Source organism: Rhinatrema bivittatum, chromosome 4, assembly GCF_901001135.1.
Source record: "Rhinatrema bivittatum chromosome 4, aRhiBiv1.1, whole genome shotgun sequence".
Classification (NCBI taxonomy): domain Eukaryota; kingdom Metazoa; phylum Chordata; class Amphibia; order Gymnophiona; family Rhinatrematidae; genus Rhinatrema; species Rhinatrema bivittatum.
The window spans coordinates 251,804,049-251,830,663 of record NC_042618.1 but is presented as its reverse complement, the minus strand read 5'-3'; the positions used below and the strand labels follow the sequence as shown (position 1 = coordinate 251,830,663).

Sequence of the window (26,615 nt, the reverse complement as noted above, 5' to 3'; positions counted from 1 at the left end):
GAGCGATACAGAGGCATTATGACATTTTCCGTTTGATTCACCATTCCCTTTCTAATAATTCCCAACATTCTGTTTGCTTTTTTGACTGCCGCAGCACACTGAACCGAAGATTTCAATGTGTTATCCACTATGATGCCTAGATCTCTTTCTTGGGTTGTAGCACCTAATATGGAACCCAACATTGTGTAATTATAGCATGGGTTATTTTTCCCTATATGCATCACCTTGCGCTTATCCACATTAAATTTCATCTGCCATTTGGATGCCCAATTTTCCAGTCTCACAAGGTCTTCTTGCAATTTATCACAATCTGCTTGTGATTTAACTACTCTGAACAATTGTGTCATCTGCAAATTTGATTATCTCACTCGTCGTATTTCTTTCCAGATCATTTATAAATATATTGAAAAGTATGGGTCCCAATACAGATCCCTGAGGCACTCCACTGTCCACTCTCTTCCACGCGAAGTCCCTTTTCGCATGCGATAGCTAAATCGGGGCGGCGTCAGCACCGGAAGAGGAGGAGTTGGGGCGGCACCGGGGCGGACGCGGGGGAAACATCGCTGGCTGCAAAAAGGTAAGAACCCTGTTCGCTGCCAGTAGCGCGCCCAATAGCACCACCAATAGCACCCCTGCCCCGTTACCTCCGGATTCTCTAAGGTCTGTGACCTTAGAAAATCCAGGCATAAGTTAGCTGGATAAGTAGCTCCTCCCAGTTACGCCCCTAGAATTCCTCTTTATCTGGCTAGATTTTAGCTGGATAAGAGGTTAAATATGCCAAAACTAAGTTAGCTTCCTAAATGGATTTAATATCTGTCTCCACAAGTATTCAAATTTCAGTATACAGTCCAGTAGATAGATGTCAATACATAAAATAATGTGTATTTTTGCTGCGCTAGTGGACCTTGGACAGAGACAGGATTGGCGCAACCTGCAGGGTGGAGCCCTGTAGGTTCCCACCATCAGCATGTGGACCCAAATGAAGCAGAGGCCCAGCTGGAGCTTTGCCTATACCAGCCTTCATTCCCCTCGGATTGAGCTTTTGGATACCAGGATTTTAGGTGGGGGCCTCTACTGATGGTGGAGGTGGTCATCCTAGTGTAGCTGGGTCGAAGCAGACGGAGGTCAGACTAACCCAAGGTCTGGGCAATGGTCAGGGGCAGGCGGTGGGCAGCAAATCCAGTGGCAGGCAGTGGTCAGTGGCAGGCAGCAGTCAAGCATCTCTGGTAGCAGGCAAGCATATCCGAGATCAGGCTATTAAGCCGAGTATCCATCCAAAAGGGAAGAAGGGATGGTCAGGTGGGTTGGTCAGGCAAGGAGCAGCCAGTCAGTCAAGGAGAACTGAAGGCAAGACGGTGGAACTGAAGATAAGACGGTGGAGCAGCACACACCACTGGAGGAGTAGGGGAACCTGTTGCTGAGGTGATACGAGCAGGAGCGAGTGAGCCCTTTATAGAGCTTTAGTAGTGATATCACCATTCAGTGTTGTGGGGCATTTTCCGCTTCTAGCCCTTTAAATTAACAGAGGTTGGGCGCGTGCATGCCTAGGGAGAGGTGTGTCAGGTGGGGCTGGTGGCGTTGGGCTGTGTGAGGAGTTGATGGTATCTTGTTACGTCAGAGAATTGCAGGCCACTGCATGTAGCTCGGACAGCATGTTGGGAGCAGGCAGGAGGAGCAAGCCAGGGAGGTGAGTGCGGTGGTCCACAGGAGTAGCCCATGGATCACCAAACTTAACAATTTCCAGTATATTTACCTACACTTAGCATGTGCTCTACAGTGTCAACTATTTGCACTCCATATGCTTTTTTTTAGTACACTGTAAATGTGTTTCAGAGTGTGTACATGCATCTCATTACTATAGAAACCTGATTAGTAATACTGAACCTGTAATAACTAAATTGGCACTGGTTTAAATCATTATTTCTGAAAGTCTTTCAAAAACTTTCCTGCATTCTTCCTGAATCTCCAAGAGCAGTTCTATGAGGAACAGAATCAAGTACCTCAGTGCTGACCAATCTGTACTGTCCATATCATCACAAATTACTTTAAAGACTTTGCCTGAAGCAACTGGATTGCATTCTACCCATATGAGGTTATCTGTAATACTGTACCAGACACAGCTGGTCTCAAAGTGAACAGTACAACAGTTTAAGAATCTTAAACAATTGTTTTACAGTACACTTTTTAAATTGATGAAAGGTGATGAAAGCAGAGTTGCTTACCTGTACAGGTGCTCTCAGAGAACAGCAGGATTTCAGTCCTCGCATATAGATATCATCATCATCATCAGGAGCATAGTATCTAATTTTGATTTCAAAGTTTATAGAAATTTTGAGCATGCCCTACTGGGTATGTAGAGCATGCCTTACTTTTGTGTCCCCATGCAATGACCCCTTCAGTCTACAATTGAGCTTAAACTTGGAGAAACCAACTTCCAAGGGGAAGAATGCCTGTTATAAGTAAGTAACCCTGCTTTTTCTGAAAACAAGCAGGATGACAAATTTTCACTCATTAGGAATCCCTAGCTACAGACTGCCCCAAACAAAAAAGGGGAAAACCCCAGAACAGTGCTGTTATGGGTACAATCAGTGCAAGTGTGGAAAAAAAAAAAGAACCAAAACACAAAGTTAGCATCTCCCAGGCTCTGGGCCCATCCTGACAGGATCCTCCAGTGAAAACCTAATGTGGTGTCCTTCCTACTTGAGGAAATACAAGGACACACACACACACACACACACACACACACACAGACAGTCAGACACACACACTTACTCAGCACACATTAGTCAGCACACAGTAGATACCAGAATAACAGTGTTATTAATGTTACACTACATTCCAGAGAGCAAAGCAGAATGCACAGATGTTGCAGACAATAGTTGCAATAATAGCACCAAGAAGCAAATTTTGTCTCTCTCTTTATTTATTTATTTATTTATTTTTTATAGAGGGTAGCCAAGAACCAAACATGACAGGCCCTAGGGGGATGGAGTTTTCTACACTTCAAAGAGGCTCCCCAGGACAGACTGGCCAAACCTGTCGCTCTAGGAGTCCCTGTACAAGCAATAGTACAAAGTGAATGTATGGACAGAACTCCATATTGCAGCCCTGCAGATTTCCTTCATGGAACCTTATCTTAGATATGGGCTATCAATGCTGCCATGGCTGACACAATGAGCCTTGAAATAGCCCATCAGATTCAGGCCTATCTGGCATAACAGAAGGAGATGCAATCTGCTAGCCAATTTGAAACAGTGCATTTGGCAACTACAATTTTGGGTTGGTTGGTGTCAAAAGACAAAAAGCTGAGTGGACTTTTTAAAAGCTTACGTCTGGTCCAAACAGAAGGTCAAGGCTCTCTTAAGTCCAAACTGTGTAGCATTTGGTCACATATGTGAAAATGTGGCTTGAGAAAAATGTTGCAAGGATGACTGACCAGTTAAGGTGGAAGTCTGACACTACCTTAAGCAGGATGTATGCACAGAAACACCCTATTGTGAAAAAAACAACAACTTGGTATAAGGTATAAGTAACTAAGGCCTGGAGCTCCCTGATTCTGTAGGTCACAGTGACTGCCATGAAAAAATATGACCTTCAGCTCACAAGAGTTTATAAGGGAGCTTTCATCAGCTGAGTCAATAGTAAATTAAGGCCTGATAGGAGACTTCAAGTGAAGCAAGCCTTGATTAAAACAACTAAAGGCTATGCAGAGATAGATCTACCTTTTATATGGTGATGGAAAGTGATAACTGCAATAAGACTAACTCAGTTTAGGTTTGCCTTAAGACCTGACTCTAAAAAATGTAGAACATAATAAAGCAGTTTTGGTATCGAACAGGAGAAAGGATCTAGGGCCTTTCTCTCACAAACCTCCTCTACTTTGATCCATAGGACTTCATGTAGTCCTTCCTGGAAGTCACAAGAACATGAGACATCCTCAAAGGTTCAAAGGTTGCAGAGCTACATTCTCAACATCCAGGCTGCGAAGGACAGGCACCTGATGTTGGGTTAATGCAACAGCTCCTGATCCTGAGTGATGAGAGTTGGAGAATTCTCCAGGCTGACTGAATTTCTGATTCATACCTCCCACAGGAGTGGAAACTAATCTGTTTTGGCCAAAAGGGCACTATGAGCATCATAGTCCCTTGATCTCTTCTGAGTTTCAACAATGTCTGTGACAAAAAGATTTAGAAGATATACATACAATAGACCTTGGCCCCAGTTTAGGGCAAAAACATGTGAGCCTAGTTAAGAACATAGGATATAAGAACATAAGAAATTGCCATACTGGGTCAGACTAAGGGTCCATCAAGCCCAGCATCCTGTTTCCAACAATGAGCAATCCAGGCTACAAGTACCTGGTGTTCCGTTAGGGCCTTAGGAGACCTTGCATTCTATTCTGTTAGGGCTTTAGGAGGCCTTGCATTCTGTTCTGGGAACGCTAGGAGAGCGGTCCCATCTTGAGGGGATTGTGTGTCCTTGGGCCTTGGCACAACCCCAGAAGACTCCAGGGCAGCACCAAGGTAGGCAAGGCGTGTCCAAGCATGGGTGAAGACTGAAGGTCTGCCCTCTCCTGGACCTGTATGCTTCTGGAAGGCCAACAACGCAATGTTGGTTACTGAACAGTCCTCCGACCGTTCCCAGCCCTTTCGGACCTGCCGCTAGGTATCGGCAAGAAGCAGCAGGCTGGACTGAGGACGAGGGCAGACGAAGGCCTTGTGACATAGAAGACTCTAGATGAGACGAAGAGCTTGGAAGACTCTGGAAGAGACAAGGAGCATGGAAGATTCAGACATAAGCACTGTCTCTCAGGGTGCCCTACTCAGCTCACAGACACGGGCGGACCCAATGGGCTGGTCACGGACCATCCTGTCCCACTGCGTGCCCTCCACAACCTGGAAAAGCTGGTCATGGACCACTCGGAAAGCGGGACAAGTGCAGGAAGGGAATCCAGCCGAGATGAAACTCCAATGATGAGAACAGAGACAGACGAGACGGATTTACCCCAACAAGGTGTCATCTGGAGAACCAGCGGAGCTGGAGGGTCAAAAGGGCTCAGAACAAGCGAGGAGGAGGCCAGTGGCTTCAATAGGTGTTCCCTATTCAAGAGATTCATGTCCAATATGGATCCCTATGATAGATGCATAATTTGCTTGTAGGCCAACCACAACGTTCACAATTACTATGACCCTTAGTGGGCTTCATTCCTGGCTTGAATTCATGGAAAAACACTTCAGGATTTGTAAGTCCAGCCCATTGATAACCGCATTGGAGGCATCAGAATTGAGGGACCCAGGAGCTGCATTGACCTCTGCGATCATTTATAAATATATTGAAAAGCACGGGTCCTAGTACAGATCCTTGAGGCACTCCACTGTAAACCCTTTACCACTGAGAAAATTGTCCATTTAATCCTATACTCTGTTTCCTGTCTTTTAACCAATTTGTAATACACGAAAGGATATCGCCACCTATCCCATGACTTTCTACTTTTCTTAGAAGCCTCTCATGAGGAACTTTGTCAAATGCCTTCTGAAAATCCAAATACACTACATGCACCAGTTCACCTATATCTACATGTTTATTAACCCCTTCAAAAAAGTGAAGCAGATTTATGAGGCACGACTTGCCTTGGGTAAAGCCATGTCTTTCTGTATGTTCTGTGATTTTGATCTTTAGAACACTTTCCACTACTTTTCCTAGCACTGACGTCATGCTAACTGGTCTGTAGTTTCCCAGATCGCTCCTGGAGCCCTTTTTAAATATTGGGATTACATTAGCCACCCCCTCCAGTCTTCAGGTACAATGGATGATTTTAATGATAGCTTACAAATTTTAACTAATAGATCTGAAATTTCATTTTTTAGTTCCTTCAGAACCCTGGGGTGTATACCATCTGGTCGAGGTAATTTACTACTCTTCAGTTTGTCAATCAGACCTAGCACATCTTATAGGCTCACCGTGATTTGGTTCAGTTCTTCTGAATCATTACCCAAGAAAACCTCCTCCGGAACGGGTATCTCCCCAACATCCTCTTCAATAAAAGCTGAAGCAAAGAAACCATTTAATCTTTCCGCGTTGGCCTTATCTTCTCTAAGTGCCCCTTTAACCCCTCGCTCATCTAACGGTCCAACTGATTCCCTCGCAGGCTTTCTGCTTCGGATATATCGTATTTTCTGCTCCATAAGATGCACTTCCCCCCCCCCCCCCAAAAGTGGGGGGAAAATGTCTGTGCGTCTTATAGAGCAAATATAAAAAAGAAAATGTAATTAATTACAACCCCCACCCTCCTGACCCCCCCCCCCAAGACATGCCAAAAGTCCCTGGTGGTCCAGCGGAGGTCCTGGGAGCGATCTCCCCCTCTCAGGCATTCGGCTGCCAGTAATCAAAATGGCGCTGGTGGCCCTTTGCCCTTACTCATGTGATAGGGGCTACCAATGCCATTGGTCGGCCCCTGTCACATGGTAGGAGCAATGGATGGCCCACGCCATTTTTTAAGAAATCAAATATTTTCTGTGACCTGGAAATCTCTCTATGTGGGTGTAAGCAGCTTTTATATCTAGAAAGCACAGTCATTTTCCTTTTTTGAGGAATCAAGGTGCCAAGAGAAACCATCTTGAACTTTTCCCTTTTTAGGAACTTGTTTAATGCCCTTAGGCCTAGCCTGGGACGAAGTCCCCCTGACTTATTTGAGATCAGGAAATGCCTGGAGTAAAATCCCCGTCCTCTTTTCCCTGGTGGAGCAGACATGACTGCATCAACCTCTAAGAAGGAGGAGAGCTCCATTGATTCCAATTCCTGATGCTGAGACACTAACCATGTGGGTTTCAGATAGCAGTTTTGAGGGATGTCTTAAGGGTAGTCTATTCCTTTTCGTATTAAGCTGAGGACCCAAATGTCCAAAGTTATCTTGGGCCAACGGTTTATGTAAAACTTTAGTCTGCCTCTGACAGGAAATTCCTCAGGTATGAGTACTGAGTTCTCGGCTATGCTTTTTATGATCCAGTCAAAATCCTGTACTAGGTTTTGGCTGAAGTGCTGATTGTGGCTTTGGAGGCCCTTTGCTGAGGGTGAGCATGAGGAACTCTTCTGTTGAAAGGACTAAAGGGGTGGAGGAAAACATCTCCTTGGTTGATAGAAATGTCTCCTCTGTGCTTTACACAGGTACTTTCTAGCAGAGGATGGTGGGTCTGGAATGGCAGTGGAGAGAGTCTGACGCATCATACAGTGATTTGTAATCTGAGTTACCGCTTCGTTGAACTTATCTCCAAAAAATTCTCAGCTGCAAGGTATGTCAGCGAGTCTTTCCTGGATATCAGGTGAAAGGTATGAGGCCTGCAGGTAGATGAGCCTGTGGGTGCCAATATCCACTACAGAGACTCTTGATGCTGTCTCAAAAACATCAAAGTTTGACTATACCATATGTTTCCCAATTTCCATGCCCTTGTCCACCAGCATTTCAAAACTGTCACACTGCTTCTGAGGAAGCTGCTCTGCTGCCTTTTTCACACTCTTTAAATGTCTTGCATATAGTAGCTCATGAAGAGATGATAGGATGCTATATGGGTACTGAGCATAGCTCCTTGAAAAACCACCACTGACTGGTGCAACAACTGCTGCTTCTCGAATCCTGGAGCTTTCAAGACATGATATTTATTTCATTTCATTTGTATTCAGTCGTTCAGGCACTTCAAAGCACATTACATACATTCATATCATGTCCACTTTCTTGTTCACTGAAACCACAGAGAAGGGATTCTCCCACATCCTCATCTGCACCTCCTGAAGGATCTCATGGATGAGAACTGCTATGATATCCATAGGGGACTCCACAAATTGGAGAAGGATCTTCATTCTGGACTCTTCCAACTTTTGCACATAAATGTAATGGCATCCACCGGCAAAGGAGAGGTTCTCAGGAGATTTTATCTTTTCCTGTGGAGGGGTCAAAGGGGAGACCTGTTGACCTTTCCTGATCAGAGAAGTCTTCAGATTGAAAGCCGTACCCACAGGAATATTCCAAGTCTGAGCCCAACTAATAGGTCAGGGGCGTTAATATGGATCTCACCTGACTAGCAGACAAGACCTCAGAGAAAAGAGCACTGATGGGTTGAAAATCACCCCTGGTGCAGTGGTAGCTACTGTTGATTCCCCTCTAGGAATTGCCAGGCCTCAACAGGGATTTCAGTATCGGCTGGACATCCATCTGCACACATACACTGATGCCATCCTTGCTAACACACCGATGCTCTGCATCTTCTGATCTAGGGCCTCCTGGATTTTTCCATTCAACTCCTCCTCAAAAATTGCCAATCTCAACATGACCTGCGTGAAAGGAGGGGAGGCCGTGTCTACTTGGATATCAAAAGAGTATTGGTGGCTGACACTTTGACCCTTGGAGACCGATGCAATTCCTGGGATGGCACAGAGTAAGAGCTCTCCTCTCTGCGGGAATGAATTTTGGAGATTAAAGGCTTCCACCAGAATATCCTAACTCCCAGAATAGTGCATCAATGGAGATGGATGCTGATGCTTCTTGGCCTTCACCTGATGCACGACACTGGAACTCCATGATGCTGGCATGTGAGAGGACTGTACTAAAATATAGGACCCAATATCTACAACATGATACTTAATACAGGAAATCAATACATGTTAGATATAAAGATGATGAAGATGATAGAGTGTACCTTCATACGATGCAAACCTGTAAGGTTCTGCTATCGTGTCTGTGAGCCACAAACCGGCTTCTAATCATTAGGTACCTCTATGGGATGGTTAATTTGTGTTATAATCCACGAGTATTGCACTTATCTCATGCTCACACAGTCCGTCTCGAACCGCCGACACCGGGGTGTTTCGGAGCGGAAGCTCCTTCTTCAAGGGCAGTGCTTGTGCTGGGAGAGACTGCTAAGACATTGTGGAAATCTACATAACATAAAAAACATACCATAGCATTCATCCTTAAATTATTGACTGTTTATGTCACTTAATGCGGTCACTATGAAGCTGGAAGGATACATACTTGCAATCGCGGCAGTTTCTGTGTTGTGGACTCGACGTTAGTAATGCGATCAGTAATGCTCCGCTATAAAATGCATATAAGAAAGACACTTTTTGACGCTGTATTATTGTTCAAATCACAATGATTTGATTCAGCCACAACAATAATGTAACCGCAGCTCTGACGTCAGAAGCACCGCCCCAAACGTCATGATTTTGATTCGGAGGAATCCCCTTTAAATATGGCAGCATCAGAGCGGCTTTCCGCGTTAGTAAAAGGAGCCGCTCAGAGACAGCCGTCAAAAAATATAGTAAGTATCGTATGTCGAGATATGCCGGCTTTATCCGTTCCACCATTTACAAGGCAGCATTGTCTCCAACAATAATACAGCGTCAAAAAGTGTCTTTCTTATATGCATTTTATAGCGGAGCATTACTGATCGCATTACTAACGTCGAGTCCACAACACAGAAACTGCCGCGATTGCAAGTATGTATCCTTCCAGCTTCATAGTGACCGCATTAAGTGACATAAACAGTCAATAATTTAAGGATGAATGCTATGGTATGTTTTTTATGTTATGTAGATTTCCACAATGTCTTAGCAGTCTCTCCCAGCACAAGCACTGCCCTTGAAGAAGGAGCTTCCGCTCCGAAACACCCCGGTGTCGGCGGTTCGAGACGGACTGTGTGAGCATGAGATAAGTGCAATACTCGTGGATTATAACACAAATTAACCATCCCATAGAGGTACCTAATGATTAGAAGCCGGTTTGTGGCTCACAGACACGATAGCAGAACCTTACAGGTTTGCATCGTATGAAGGTACACTCTATCATCTTCATCATCTTTATATCTAACATGTATTGATTTCCGGCATGTGAGAGGAGACATAATAGTCCATTCTCTCAGTCCTGCTTAGACCTTGCTGTTGAGGTGGCTCGATGCCTTCCCAATGTTGATGCATTATCAGTGGTCAATGCAGCTCCTGGGTCCCTCAATTCTGATGCCTCCAATGCGGTTATCAATGGGCTGGACTTACAAATCCCGAAGTGTTTTCCCATGAATTCAAGCCAGGAATGAGGCCCCCTAAGGGTCATAGTAATTGTGAACGTTGTGGTTGGCCTACAGGCAAAATCTATCATAGGGATCCGTATTGGACATGAATCTCTTGCCTAGGGGACACCTATTGAAGCCACTGGCCTCCTTCTCCTTTACAGTTATCAGATGAAAAAACAATGCAGTGAATTCTAATGATTCGGCTTAAGAGTCAATCAACTTTTTGGGTCCTATTAATTTTTTAAGCAAAGTACCGTAGTAATGAAACTAGAAAGGTATCCAAATTTATGCATGTCATATTCACTATTTTATTATTTTTAATTGTTAAAAACATTAAATAGTAATTTTGTATTAAAAAATGCAATAAGATGACTAGACTGGTAGAAGTGCCAGTGAGAGAAGTGTATTTTGTTTTCTTCCTCTAACAAGTGATGTAATATGAACCAGTTATGCTGTCCCATATGTGGCATTCAGTGACTGGAGCATTCGCAGGAGAAATTTGTTCAAATACCGCTGTGTTTTTCTGTTGCTTGCAGAAACTGTCTCTGGAGAGAAGTTTGAAATACCTCCCTGATGCAGAAAATTACAAGGGGAGCTATATATATATATATATATTTTTTTTTATGTGCAAGTATTAAAAATCATCAGTTATAAGGACCAATGATTATAGCTTGACATCAAAGCTATCTGTCAAGTGAGCAACTGACTACTATTGCCCATTGTATGAGGGTCCTTAATATTATTTTTGATCATGTCATACTTGATAATGTTTATTTATAGACAGCGATATAGTAATAGGAGGACATTTTTTTAGTTTTGCTTATTAGACCATTTCCTTTGCTTTTGGACTGTTATAACATTTTGTGTTTAACTTTGTACCATGAAGAAATTGTGTCAGCTTCTATTCACTTAGAGATTCATTGAAACATGCAATTTGACCAGGAGGTTGCACACATCATAGAATATTAAGGGATCCCAGAGAAAATCTGTTAGCTACTCTGACAGTTCTGTTCAGTCACTCTTTGGAAACAGTAATGGTTCCAGAGGACTGGAAAAGGGGAGATGCACCCTCTTAATAAAAGTAGAAATAGGGAAGTGGTCTGTAATTATAGGACTGTTAGTTTGACCTCACTGGTAGGTAAATTAATGAAGTCACTACTAAAGGAAAGTTTTGAGGCCTGTAAAATATCCATTAGCTGCATGTAAAAGTTTGTGGGTCACACTAGATTCAAATTTGTCAATGTGTGATTATGTGAAATCTGTAGTCAAGGCTGGATTTTTTAAACTGCATTTATTGCATAAGCTCAAGCCCTTATTAGACGCAACTGAATTTCAGACAGTGCTTCAGGCTCTGGATTATTGCAACTCAGCATATATGGGATTCCAGCTAATGCTCTGAGAGCACTTCATATTTTACAGAACTCAGCTGCCCGGATTTTGTTAGGATTCTAAGGGCTCATGTTACACTGATGCCGTGTGAGCTGCACTAGCTAGCTACTTATTGAATGGTGAATTAAAGATAAGGGATCTATGATGACAAACTTCTGAGCAACATTACCTTTCCGAGTATTAATGCCATGTTACACATTTATAATCCCACACATACACTCAGATCATCTCAGGGGGACCTTTTAAACGCTCCATCATTGTGTTTAGTGCAACTTGCTGAGACTTGAGAAATGGTATATTGAGTAACAGGCCCAATCTTTTGTAACTCATTACCAGAGCATCTTTGCCTTGTAATTTGAACACAGATGTTTCATTTCATTTTTCATTTATTAATCGTTTTTACAGATGAAAATCATATAAAGCTATGTATAGTATTCAATAAAAAATACATTACATAAATCATAAAATAAAAACACACTACACATAAATAATCTAAACATGCCTGCCATAGGGCCTAAATTATAAGACCTCTTCTTCACTGCATCCCCAACATTAACTAGGTTTTCAATCCCTTCCTGAAATGCAGCAGATTGGATTGTTACCTGAGCTGAAGTGGCAGATTATTTCATAATGTAGAAACAGCCACCACAAAAGCTCAGTTCCAGATCCGTACATGTATATAAGCCCTAGGGGATGATCATTTTAGTTGATACTTTTGTGAAGAGCGAGTATTCCTCCCATTATCAAATCACTGCAATTTTCCTCGCAAAAGAGTTGGACAACAGCCTTTCAACATTTTAAATGCCAGCAAAAGACACTTAGGGTAAAATTGGCACCTCAAGGAAATGGGTAACCAGTGCAGTTATAACAAGTGTCCCACTGGAACCCACCGTGGATGACCAGTTATCAGCCATGCTGCTATATTCTGTATTACCTGTAACCTACAAAATAATTTAAATACCCAAAACTACATGCACATCCTCCATTTTTTTTTTTTTTTACAAGGGACCCTTGTTTAGCCATACCACGGCTTTATCAGGGGAAATCAACTGAAAAAGTCAGCAACAACATCACATCGATCTATAAATACTTTTTAAAGACAAATGACTTCAAAAACTACATTTTCTTACAAAAATTCAAAAACCAAAAGAGACCATGGCCACTCACTAACCTGGCACCCCTCAATGAATATCAACTAAATGAACCAAAACGCCCCGACACTGTCAGGAGCAAGAGACTCCATCTGTAAAAGAATATATATCACTGTATGAGAACCACACCAACACTTACACACATACAACCCCCAATATGCCCCCAAGCTGACCATCACTCGTTTTAAAGCGCCACCCACATCACGACTCACCATTATACAATGACAAACCGGCCTTCCATCATCTTCAAAATAGATTTCCAATGTGTTTATTTGTGCAAACCACCACTGTTTCTCCAGCCACAAACCTTCTCCAGCTGCATCGCTTTCAGGAGAGGCGTACCACCCCACAGAATATGACATGCGCTTAGCCAACCTTTCACACGAACAAAGTGCCAACGTATCCACTGCTATTTATCCAATGACCTGCAGCGTGCCACTCCTTAAAACATGGCGCCCAAATGATGTCACAACGGATCCAAAGTTGTGTCTTCAATCGCATACTATCACCCACAACAAGCCACTCCTTAAAAAATGGCGTCCACGGTCCAAGCCTACAGTTGATGAAAACATATCCAATCACACTTTCACCTATCACACGTACCAAAAAGCTAAAAATAAAATTAAATACATATACACAATACAAAAGAAATTAATGAACGTTTCCCCATACACTACTCACCACATCACCACACAAAAACATGTCTTCAAATGTCAAACCCCTCACCATACCACATCCATATTCACTAATGTATGATATGCATATACACCATAACCCACACAACACATGTATGAACCAACACACACATCCATACACCCTAATCACCTGTCTCCACCATTCAACCATATTTATGACCAATACCAATCCCCAGAATACCAAAAATACAAAATACAAAAAGCATACACATAACACACTCAAAAGACATGCTTACCATCCACACCCCATTAATAAAATATATCAGGTACAATTATACCATTATACCATTGTGAACCTCTTCACACATAACCTCTAAAAATATATACAAAAATCCACAAAAAACCTACACAAACATGACCATACTCCCTCATCCATGTCACATCAAAATATAACACATCCCATGATGCTCACAATGCTCACCAAAAGTATGCATCATATCTAACAAAATCCTTACTCTGAACAGGCTTAACCAACCTCTTCAGTATGACATCAAGAGTCAAACCAACCACTATCAAACTGATCCAGTTATTTGTACCAAACGCCACACTAACCTGGAGTGTTTACCACAAATTGTTACATAAAAGCTGACCACTCTACCTCACCATTTAATCCTAAGGGAACCAATGTCTGCCATTCGAAGATGAATTTCTGCTCCCACTGTCTTAATAAACCTGAAATATCACCCCCAGATGTAAACAAACATTGCTTAACCACATAAAACTTAATGTCTTCTATGGAATGTTGGGCCTGCACCCAATGAGACACCAGGGGAGCATTCTCTCCAATAGTGCAAATACAGCTCTTATGGTTCAATGATGCGTTGACACACAGGACGCGCAGTCTGGCCTATGTATATTATAGGACACGGACATACAATAGCATATACCACCCAAGAGGTGGAGCATGCGAAAGAACCGGGCAAAACATAAGGATGTTTCACTTTCGGGTGAGAAACTTGTCAAATGGGCAAAACATTAACACACACTGAACACTGTCCACACGAAAGTTGACCCTTCCAGGCCTAAAAAAATGGCTGCACGAATCTATGTTTCACTAGTCTGTTACTCAAATTCCTCCCTCTCTTGACTGTGAAAATTGTATTTTTCTTAAACGCCAATGTCTCAGAATAATATTTTTTACTTGTGACATTCTAGATGAAAACGGCAAAGAGCAAATCACCCTGTATATGGGTTCCTTTGTATCTTTAATCAACAGGTTATCTCAATTCGCATAAAGGCCCCGCTTGAATGCTCTTCTAACATTGCCATATGAGTACCCTCTGTCTATGAATCTTTCAGATAGCTCTTTAGCGCACTGCCGATAAGTGTGAGATGATGAGCACAACCTTCTATACTGTAAAAATTGTCCAAACGGGATATTCTCCTTAAGTCACCGTGGGTGGAAACATTGAAAATGTAACAAAATATTCTGGTCATGGGCTTCCTATGAACACGTCTCAATAAGTTGACCTGCTATTTGCACTACCATATCTAAAAAGGTGATGCAATCTGAATGCATTTGAAAAGAAAGCGCCAAATTTACGTTGCCCTGATTAATGAAACTCAAACTCCGACAATCCCTCTAAACTGCCACTCCATAAGAAAAACAGGTCATCTATGTACAGTCTCTAAAAACACACTGAGCCAAAAAATTGAGAAGGATAAATATACTCAGCCTCAAAATGGGCCACAGAGACCAGCTACTGACGGAACTAATGGGAGCCCATAGAAATGCCACGTATTTGATAATACACTGAGTCAAAAATAAAATAACTGTGACTAATCACCAACTCCGCTAACTACATGAGTGCCTGATACCGGTTTTCCAGTATCCCCAAACTATTCAAAGCATTAGCGATGATGATAACCATATTAGGTGCTACTACCCAAGAAAGAGATCTAGGCATCACAGTGGATAACACATTGAAATAGTCTGTTCAGTGTGCTGCGGCAGTCAAAAAAGCAAACAGAATGTTGGGAATTATTAGAAAGGGAATGGTGAATAAAATGGAAAATGTCATAATGCCTCTGTATCTCTCCATGGTGAGACCGCACCTTGAATACTGTGTACAATTCTGGTCGCCGCATCTCAAAAAAGATAATTGCGATGGAGAAGGTACAGAGAAGGGAGACCAAAATGATAAAGGGAATGGAACAGCTCCCCTATGAGGAAAGACTAAAGAGGTTAGGACTTTTCAGCTTGGAGAAGAGATGGCTGAGGGGGGATATGATAGAGATGTTTAAAATTATGAGAGGTCTAGAACGGGTAGATGTGAATCGGTTATTTACTCTTTCGGATAGTAGAAAGACTAGGGGACACTCCATGAAGTTAGCATTGGGCACATTTAAAACTAATCGGAGAAAGTTCTTTTTTACTCAACGCACAATTAAACTCTGGAATTTGTTGCCAGAGGATGTAGTTAGTGCAGTTAGTATAGCGGTGTTTAAAAAAGGATTGGATACGTTCTTGGAGGTGAAGTCCATTATCTGCTATTAAGTTCACTTAGGGGTAGATCTTTAAAAAATACGCGAGCGCGAACAAAAGTACGCTGGATTTTATAAGATACGCGCGTAGCCCAGCGCGCGCTGCCTGTTCCCTCCGAGGCCGCTCCGATTTCGGAGCGGCCTCGGAGGGAACTTTCCTTCGCCCTCCCCCCACCTTCCCCTCCCTTCCCCTACCTAACCCACCCCCCCGGCCCTATCTAAACCCCCCACCTACCTTTGTCGGCAGGCGTAACTTTGCGCACGCCGGCCGACAGCCCCGCTCCGTCCTCCGGTCCCGGGGGCTGGTCTGGAGGCCTCGACCATGCCCCCGGGCCGGCACCATGCCCCCGGGCCCGCCCCCGAAATGCCACGGCCCGCCCCCGAAACGCCGCGTCGTTTTGGGAACGCCCCCGGACACGCCCCGGACACGCCCCCTCCCGCCCCTTTTCGAAAGCCCCGGGACTTACGTGCGTCCCAGGGCTTTAGGTGTGCCGGCGCTCGAGGGCCCTGCACGCGTAAATCCGGAAGTATTTACGCGCGCAGGCCTTTAAAATCCACCCCTTAGAGAATAGCCACTGCCATTAGCAATGGTAACATGGAATAGACTTAGTTTTTGGGTACTTGCCAGGTTCTTATGGCCTGGATTGGCCACTGTTGGAAACAGGATGCTCGGTCTGACTCAGTATGGCATGTTCTTATGTTTCTTACTGTTTAAAACTAAACCATTTTCTTTCAACCACCCATCACTAGCAAATAACTATTAAACTGGATTACAAATTTTGCAGCGTCTTTTCCCAAAGATGCCATCAACTGAATGTCATCTGCATAAATAAGGGGGTATCTCTAAAAGATCTGATTAGATCCCCCAAAGGCTTCATAAAGATATTAAATAAAGTGGAGACAATGAAGATCCCTGTAGGACCCCTTGGTACACATCATAAAATTTTGAACTTTTCCCTTGAAAGCATACCATTTGACTCCAATCACTTAAAAAGGAGGTGATCCATTTTAAAAATTGACCATACGAACTTAATTCAAAACACAATAGCAAAATAAAATGATCCACAAGATTAAACATCCAATCTAGGGATAATCTCATCAAATACTGCTAAAATCACTCTCTCAGTGCTACAGCTGCCCTGAAATTTAGCCTGAGCTTGATCCAATAAATTATTATCCACACAAAAACTTGAGATCTCTTTAAATACTTCTCAATTAATTTAGCCATACATGGCAAATTCAAAGCTCGTCTTATTATTATAAAAAGCCTGGTCTAGGCTGGTATTGTAGATCTGCTCCCCAGAGGGGAGGAGTTAGCAATCTGATGTAGATCTGCTCCTCCAGAGGGGAGGAGTTGGCAATCTGTTATAAATCTGCTGCTCGGAGTTAGCAATCTGTTATCGAGCTCCTCCTGTAGGGGGAGGAGTTAGCTGTCTTATGGATCTCCTCCTGGAGAGGAAGGAGCTAACAATCTGTTATCAATCCCTGCTGCTAGGGGTGGCAATCTGCTATAAGTCTGCCAGAGAGTTAGCAATCTGTTATGGATCACCCTGCCAAGGGGAAGAGTTAACAATTGTAATACTCCTTAGGCGGAATTAACGATCTGTGGTGGATTGGCTTCCCACAGAGTGGCAGACGTATAATACCGCTCTAGTAGTGTAAGGGATGACACTTGAGGTAAATTGGTGAATCCCTGGGTCGATGGCAGATAACAGCACCCTCAGGAGGATATCCTGAGAGGGACCACCGGCTAGGCTGGAATATGGAGACAAACACAGATAGTTCTTTATTAGACAGGAAGTAGAACCACCAGAGGTGGCAGTAGTGAGCTGATGTGCCTGGCAGAGCTGAAGTCCCTTCGATACTGGAATTGTGGTCTCTGGGTTGCTGAGCTGTAGAGAGAGACTATAGGTAGTGAGTAAACAGGGTATGCTGGTTACATAACCAGAAGTAGATGATACACTCACAATTGTAGATATCTGTAATGGCTTCTATGCAACAAAGTCTTCAGTATATTCAGGAACCAGAGCCGTAGGCGAGTGCTGGTTCCTATATACAGTCTGGAAAGAGAACTCACAATATCTGTGATTGAGATGGCTTATAGAATAGAAGAGAGTCTTTGGAGAGTTTTAGGAACATAGGCCCTCGTGGAGCGAGTACCAGTTCCTATCTGCAATCTATAATAGAAATGTACCAGATAAAGGTATATAATAGCTTCTGATATAGAAGAGAGTTAAGAAGGGATTTTAGGAACATGGGCCCTTGTGGAGCGAGTACCGGTTCCTATCTGCAATCTACAATAATGACTTACGATCTCCGTACCTGCGATAATGTCTTAGACAGAAGGGAGTCTTCGGAGATTAGGAACATAGGCCCTCGTGGAGAGAGTACTAGTTCCTATCTGTAATAGAACTCACTGTGTTCACGTCTGCGATCGCTTCCAGGTAGTAAGGAGTCTTCTTAGCATTCATGGACGTAGGCCCTTGTGGAGCGAGTACCGGATCCCGTCTTAGCAATCTAAAATCAGGAAGAGAGCGCGGGGCCCCCGAGGAGCGGGTACCCCTAGGTAAGGTGATGGAGGCAGAGCAGCGGAGAAAGAATTCCCCTTGCGAACTCGATTCGTAGTAGCAAGCAAAGACCTTTTAAGGTGGAAGCGGATGACGTCACTACGGGGGGACGCCACCGAGGTTCACGCCCTTGCCGGTACAAACTCTGGAGCGCGCACGTGTGCTCGCCCTTACGTCATCAGGAACATAGCGGATCCGCAGCGTCAGGCCAGCCCGGGGATTCCAGGAAGAACGCCAAAGAGAAACCGCAGCAGCATCTGTCCATCAGACCCAAAGGGAGTCGCCACCAAGGTAGAGAGGGTGGAGCGAGGGCGAAAACAGGCACGAACGCAACAGCTGGCACTTTTCAAAAGTGGAGTCACTACTGACTTTTTCAAGAAGCTCATGATATTTTTGTTCGATATGAACACCACTCAAGCTAAGTAACTTTTACTAACATGCATATTCATTGTGGACATCCTGAAAACCGGACTGGTTGTGGGGTCCCAGGACAAGTTTGGGAAGCCATGTTTTAAGGTCCCATGTGTTTTGGGTTGCTGACACCCAGATTTCATATTAATATAAGATTCATGGTGGGTTTTTTTAAATTTGGGGATATGTTGCTCTCAGCATTTGTCATAACAGTTTGAGCCATATTTATACATTTTCTTAGTTTTGTGTTTTATCAAAGGTAGATCATATCAAACAAATTTGATCAATTTCTTTAAGTACGAAAGAATTATATCAAAAGTGAGCATTTTATGAGGAACGTAGACTTGCTTACTTGTAACAAGCATGCTTGGAATTCAGCAGGATGTCTGTGCTCTCAAGTGGTGAGGAACCCGGCACAGAACTTTTATGTCAAAGTATCTAGAACTTTGATTGTGTCTCACTGAGCATGTTCAAACATACTAACATACCATGCATCCACATAAGAGTCCCTTCAGTCTTCTACCTTAACAACTATACCCAAGGGCAGGCAGGCATGAGACAACACCTGTTCCAGATAAGCAAATCTGCTTTCTCTAAGAAAGCAGAGTTGCTTACCTGAAACAGGTGTTCTCACAGGACAGCAGGATGTTAATCCGCACATATGGGTGACATCATCAGGATGGAGCCCAATCATGGAACACTTTTGTCAAAGTTTCTAGAATTTTGACTGGCACCACTGAGCATGCCCAGCATGGTACCAACCCTGCATCCATCAGGGGTCCCCCTTCAGTCTTGTGTATAGTAAAAAGTAAGTACGAAAAATAACAAACCGCAAGCGTACCCAACTCCGCGGGGTGGCGGGTGGGTTTCGTGAGGACTAACATCCTGCTGTCCTGTGAGAACACCTGTTACAGGTAAGCAACTCTGATTTCTCATAGGACAAGCAGTATGGTAGTCCTCACATATGGGTGAATAGCGAGCTGAGGATGCCCGAGCAATGTACCAAAAGCACCCAAAGATGTGCAACAGGCACAACAACAGGGGTGATTTTGGATTAAAGGGCAGCCTGAAATTCCCAGTGGGCTGTTGGAAGGAAGTTGGGTATTAGGCTGAGAATAAATTGTGCAGAACAGACTGGCCAAAGATGGAATCTTGTCTGCCAGTCTTGTCCAGGCAATAATGAGCTGGAAAGGTATGGAGAGAACTCCATGTAGCAGCCCTGCAGATGTCAGCAAGAGATACAGAATGAAGGTGTGCTACAGACATTGCCATCGCTCTAATGGAGTGCGCTTTAATGCGGCCCTGGAGCGGAAGGTCTGCTTGCTGGTAGCAGAAAGAAATACAGTCCACCAGCTAAGAGGACAGCGTCTGCTTGCCCACTGGGATTCCCAGCTTAAGTTTATCAAAGGAGACAAATAGCTGGGTGGACTTCCTATGGTCTGCAATGCGTTCCAAATAAAAAGCTAATGCACGCTTGCAGTCCAAGGAATGCAGATCCCGCTCACCTGGATGTGAGTGGGGTTTTGGAAAGAAAGTAGGCAAAACTATGGACTGATTTAAATGGAACTCAGAGACTACTTTTGGTAAAAATGTAGGATGAGTGTGAAGGACCATCCGATCATGAAGGAATTTTGTGTAAGGGGGGTAAGTAACCAGCGCCTGTAGCTCACTGATCCTGCGAGCAGATGTCAAAGCAAGAAGGAAGAGTACCTTCAAAGTGAGATGTCATAGCTCGCAGGCGTGCAGAGGTTCAAATGGAGGTTTCATGAGTCACGCTAATACTACATTAAGGTCCCAAGCAGGGGCCGGGGGATGGAGAGGGGGCTTGAGGTGCAGCAAGCCCTTCATAAAGCGCACTACTAAGGGTTGTGTCGAAATGGAGACATCCCCTGTACCCTTATGGAAGGTGGCCACCGCACTGACAAGTACTCTAATGGAGGAAGTTTGTAGACCCGACTCCGAGAGGTGCCATAGGTAGTCTAGAAACTTCATGGTGGGGCAGGTAAATCGATCTAACTCATTTGAAGTGCACCATAATGAAAATCGTTTCCATTTAGAATGATAAGATCTTCTAGTGGAAGGCTTTCGTGAAGCTACTAAGACCTGGGATACAGAGTGTGAGAGGTTGAGAGGCTGTAAAATTTGCCTTTAAACATCCAAGCTGTCAGCGCCAGAGCCTGGAGGTTCAGATGTCGCAGTTCGCTGGCGTTCTGAGAGATTAGTGACGGATCTCCGCCCAGGCGAATTTGCGGGCGGACTGAGAGGTCAAGGAGGATGGGAAATGTCACGGCCAGTATGGGGCTATGAAGATCATGAGACCCTTGTCCCAACGTAGCTTCACGAGAGTCTTGCTTATGAGTGGAAGAGGGGGATAGGCATACAGGAGACCCTCGGTGGAGTCCTTGGACTGCGAAGTAGGGAGCAGAAGTTGTCCACTTTATAGTTGTGAATCGATGCAAAGAGATCTATCATTGGATATCCCCACTTCTGGAATATGCGTTCCGCCACCGCAGGGTTCAGGGACCACTCGTGGGGCTAAAATTTGCGACTGAGTTTGTCTGCTAGTACATTGTCCACACCCGCCAGGGTAAGTTGCTCTCAGTAGCATGGAATGAAATAGAGCTAGAGCCCAGATTTGCGCTACCTCCTAACATGGTAGGTAGGAGCCGGTTCCACCCTGCTTGTTGAAATACCAGATTGCTACTTGATTGTCCGTCTGGATTAGGATTGCTTTGTTGGATAAGCAATCTTTGAAGGCTAGAAGGGCATATCTGATTGCCCTGAGCTCCAGAAAATGTATCTAATGCTGTGCTTCTGTTGCAGACCGGGCTCCCTGAGTCTGCAGGTTGTTGACATATGCTACCCAACCTAGAGTGGAAGCATCTGTAGTCAGAGTTATTTGAGGTTCTGGAGCTTGGAAAGGTAGTCCTATGAGCAGGTTGGACTCTTGGATCCACCTAGTCAGTGAGAGACAAAGTTGCCTGGTGACATAGACAATATTGGACATTAGATGGTAGGCCTGAGACAATTGGGATTTTAATGTCTACTGTGTTACTCGCATGGCAAGTCGAGCCATCGATGTAACATGGACAGAGGACGCCATGTGGCCCAACAAGACGAGAACACGACGAGCAGAAGAGGGACTGGGACGGAGTCAGATTGGATTTTTGATAATTTACTAGAAATCCCAAGGACAGTAGTAGTCGCAGGGTGAGATGGAGGGACTGAGCCCTCAGTAACCAGTCGTCTAGATAAGGATAGACCTGAGTGCCCAGTCGCCTTAAGTATGCGGCTACTACTTCCAGGCATTTCATGAATATGAAATAAGGTACTGGTGAACTATGCGGTAAAACTGTCTAGAAAAATGATCAACTACATAACAGCATAGATAACACTTTATGTATGTAATTCAACGTGTTCACCCTCATAAATGAGCTAAAGGCACTACCACTGGAAGCATTTTCATGAATTGTTCACTTATTATAGTAATGTAATTTTTCGTTGCAAACTGTAACAAAAGTGCCTGCTCCAAATATTTAATCATGGGGTTTTGAACACTTGATAAAGTGTGCCACTTTTTTGGGGAATTTTTTAGAGCATTTTGTTACTCCAACAACATTAAAGAAAAAGTTTTTTTTATAAGACACTTATCCTTTGAGGTAGCGCAAGAGCATTGAAAGCATCAGCTGAAGAAAGCTGAAGAAAGCTGTTTGGAATGAAACAATAAAGCCATCTTTTCCAAACGAGCCAGACGCCCCTTAGGGGTCATTTGGGCACAGTTGGAACATGTATCTACATCATGGGTAGGGCCCAAGCACAACACACAAACCTGGTGAGGGTCGGTGATGGACATTGTCCGAGGACAGTCCGGGCACCTACGAAAACCCATCACCATCGTCGAAAATTTACGCCGTGGCACGGTCTGTGACCTCCAGGCCTAAAACTTGGAAACGTCTGTAACAGACCAAAAACTTAGTAAAACTTACCGAACAGACACAGGAATCTATGGTGTACAAGGGGGACCCCAGCCGGGGTGAAAATTTTGCAAAATTCAAAACTATTTCCTGAAGAAAATTTCCTGTTAGGAAACCGTGGGAGAGCTCCTCACTCCGCGTGGCAAAAGCTGCATGGAAAAAAAGAGACTGAAGGGGGACCCCTGCTGGATGCAGGGTTGGTTTCATGCTAGACATGCTCAGTGGTGCCAGTCAAAGTTCTAGAAACTTTGACAAAAGTGTTCCGTGATTGGGCTCCATCTTGATGATGTCACCAATATGTGAGTACTACCATCCTGCTTGTCCTGTGAGAACAAGCAGGATGTTAGTCCCCACAAGTGGGGAATCCCTAGTTACAGACTGCCCTGAATGAAAATAGGGGAAAACAGCAAGCACAACAGTATTTTTGTTGGCAACAAGCCTTTTTTCACTTTACATTAATCTTAAGAGGGTCAGCCTGAAACAAAAACAACGGGTCTAAGGAGGGATGGGAGTTGGGTTCTACACCTCAAACAAATTCTACAGGACAGACTGACCAAACCTGCTGTCACATTGGCCATTCCTGTCCAAATAGCAATGAAATGTTAATGTGTGGAGAGAACTCCACATTGCAGCTTTGCAGATCGCCTCCATGGGGTCTGATAGTAAGAAAGTGAGCCACTGACACTGCCATGGCTTGGAGAGAGTGAGCCTTGACATGACCCACTGGACATAACAGAAGGAAATGCAATTTGCTTTCAAATTGGATAAAGTTTATTTGTAACAGCAATCCCCAGTTTGTTGGTATCAAAAGAAAAAAAGCTGGATGGACTTTCTATGGGCTTCAGTCTGCTCCAGGTAGAAGACCAAGGATCTCTTGCACAGTCCAAACTGTGCAGTGCTTGTTCACCTTTGTGGACATGTGGCCTTTTGAAAAAATGTTTAAAGGACAACAGATGGGTTAATATGGATTTCCAACCTTAGGCAAGAACTTAGGATGGGTGCACACAACCACCTTATCATGAAAACAATTTTGCATAAGGAGGCTAAGATACTAGAGGGTGGAGCTCACTGACCCTGCACACTGAAGTGACCAGCACCAAAAACATTAGCTGCAGGTCAGGTACTTCAAGTCACAGGAGTTCAGTAACTCAAAGGGATCTTTCTCATCTGGGACAAAGAAACACAGATTCCAAGACACAGCTGGAGGCCTGAAGGGAGGCTTTAGATAAAGCAGGCCCCTTAAAAAATGAACAATCAATGGCTATACAGAGATGGGTCTACCTTCTATTTACTGATGGTAAAGCCTAACTGCATTAAGATGAACTTGTACTCAGTTGGTCTTGAGATCAGACAGACAAATGTAGAAGGTACTCAAGCAGTTTTTGTTTGGAGCAGGAGAAAGGATCAAGGGCCTTCTGCTCATACTGCAGGGCAAAAGTCTTCAATTTAAGTCAACAAGAGCTAACAGAACCCAAGACACATCGTCAGATAGATCAATGGGTTGTAAAATGAGGAAAATAGTTAGAAAAAAAACTGAAAGGTGCAGCTGCAAAGGTTAAAAGTGTTCAACAGGCATGGACATTGTTTAAAAATACAATCCTAGAGGCACAGTCCATATGTATTCCACACACTAAGAAAGGTGGAAGGAAGGCAAAACGATTATGTCATGGTTAAAAGTGAGGTGAAAGAGGCTATTTTAGCCAAAAAGAAATCCTTCAAAAATTGGAAGAAGGATCCATCTGAAGAAAATAGGATAAAACATAAGCATTGTCAAGTTAAGTGTAAAACATTGATAAGACAGGTGAAAAGAGAATTTGAAATGAAGTTGCCCATAGAGGCAAAAACTCATAATAAAAACTTTTAAAAATATATCCGAAGCAAGAAACCTGTGAGGGAGTCGGTTGGACCATTAGATGACCGAGGGGTTAAAGGGGTTCTTTGGGAAGATAAGGCCATTTCAGAAAGACTAAATGAATTCTTTCCTTCCGTGTTTACTAATGAGGATGCTGGGGAGATACACGTTCCAGAGATGGTTTTCAGGGGTGATGAGTCAGATGAACTGAAGGAATTCACTGTAAACCTGGAAGATGTAGTAGGCCAGATTGACAAACTAAAGACTAGCAAATCATCTGGACCGGATGATATGCATCCTAGGGTACTGAAGGAACTCAAAAATGAAATTTCTGATCTATTAGTTAAAATTTGTAACCTATCATTAAAATCATCCATTATACCTGAAGACTGGAGGGTGGCCAATGTAACCCCAATATTTAAAAAAGGCTCCAGGGGCGATCCGGGTAACTATAGACCAGTGAGCCTGACTTCAGTGCCGGAAAAAACAGTGGAAACTATTCTCAAGATCAAAATCGTGGCGTATTTAGAAAGATATGGTTTAATGGAACAGAGTCAACATGGATTTACCCAAGGGAAGTCTTGCCTAACAAATCTGCTTCATTTTTTTAAACATGTGGATAAAGGTGAACCGGTAGATGTAGTGTATTTGGATTTTCAGAAGGCGTTTGACAAAGTTCCTCATGAGAGGCTTCTAAGAAAACTAAAAAGTCATGGGATAGGAGGTGATGTCCTTTCGTGGATTACAAACAGGTTAAAAGACAGGAAATAGAGAGTAGGATTAAATGGTAAATTTTCTCAGTGGAAAAGGGTAAACAGTGGAGTGCCTCAGGGATCTGTACTTGGACCGGTGCTTTTCAATATATATATATATAAATGATCTGGAAAGGAATACGACGAGTGAGATTATCAAATTTGTGGATGATACAAAACTATTCAGAGTAATTAAATCACAACCAAATTGTGATACATTACAGGAGGACCTTGCAAGACTGGAACATTGGGTATCCAAATTGCAGATGAAATTTAATGTGGACAAGTGCAAGGTGCTGCATAGGGAAAAATAACCCTTGCTGTAGTTACACGATGTTAGGTTCCATATTAGGAGCTACCACCCAGGAAAAAGATCTAGGCATCATAGTGGATAATACTTTAAAATCGTCGGCTCATTGTGCTGCAGCAGTCAATAAAGCAAACAATGTTAGTAATTATTAGGAAGGAAATGGTTAATAAAACGGAAAATGTCATAATGCCTCTATATCGCTCCATGATGAGACCGCACCTTGAATACTGTGTACAATTCTGGTCGCCGCATCTCAAAAAAAGATATAGTTGCAATGGAGAAGGTACAGAGAAGGGCAACCAAAATGGTAAAGGGGATGGAACAGTTCCCCTATGAGGAAAGGCTGAAGAAGTTAGGGCTGTTCAGCTTGGAGAAGAGACGGCTGAGGGGGGATATGAGAGGTCTTTAAGATCATGAGAGGTCTTGAACGAGTAGATGTGAATCGGTTATTTACACTTTCGAATAATAGAAGGACTAGGGGGCATTCCATGAAGTTAGGCGGCTGCAGAGGTTAGAGAGGATCGACCCACCCTCTGTCAAGGACAAGTGAGAGACTGTCCGCAACCATGGGTCAGGCTGATCGCATCATTGGAAACTGGAAGAGGTGGTACACAGCCCCCAGGGGGCACCGATGCTCCAACCTTCCAGCTTGGGACTCCCCAAAATCATGGCTAATTCATACTGCTTATCTGCGGAAAAGAGAAAGTTCACTTACTGTAAACAGTGTTTTCCGTGGATAGCAGGATGAATTAGCCATGTAATTCCCACCTGCCTCCCCGGACAGTCTCCTATCAGACTCCGTCCAGAGCTTGGATAAGACTGAGGAAGGATGGGAGTCACATGGGAGATGCTCCCAGACGGGCACATAGAGCACAGCTTTGTGTGCTTTGAGAAAGCGCCGCCACTTAGAGGACGTTCCCCAAAGTCATGGCTAATTCAGTCTGCTTATCTGCAAAAAAGTTTCTATGT

General features: G+C 43.7%; 1 protein-coding gene across 1 annotated transcript in view; it reads right to left on the bottom strand.

Annotated features, from left to right (window-relative positions):
- The window catches only part of FGD4 (FYVE, RhoGEF and PH domain containing 4), a 494,296-nt gene that overhangs the window by 141,233 nt on the left and 326,448 nt on the right, over window positions 1-26,615 (bottom strand).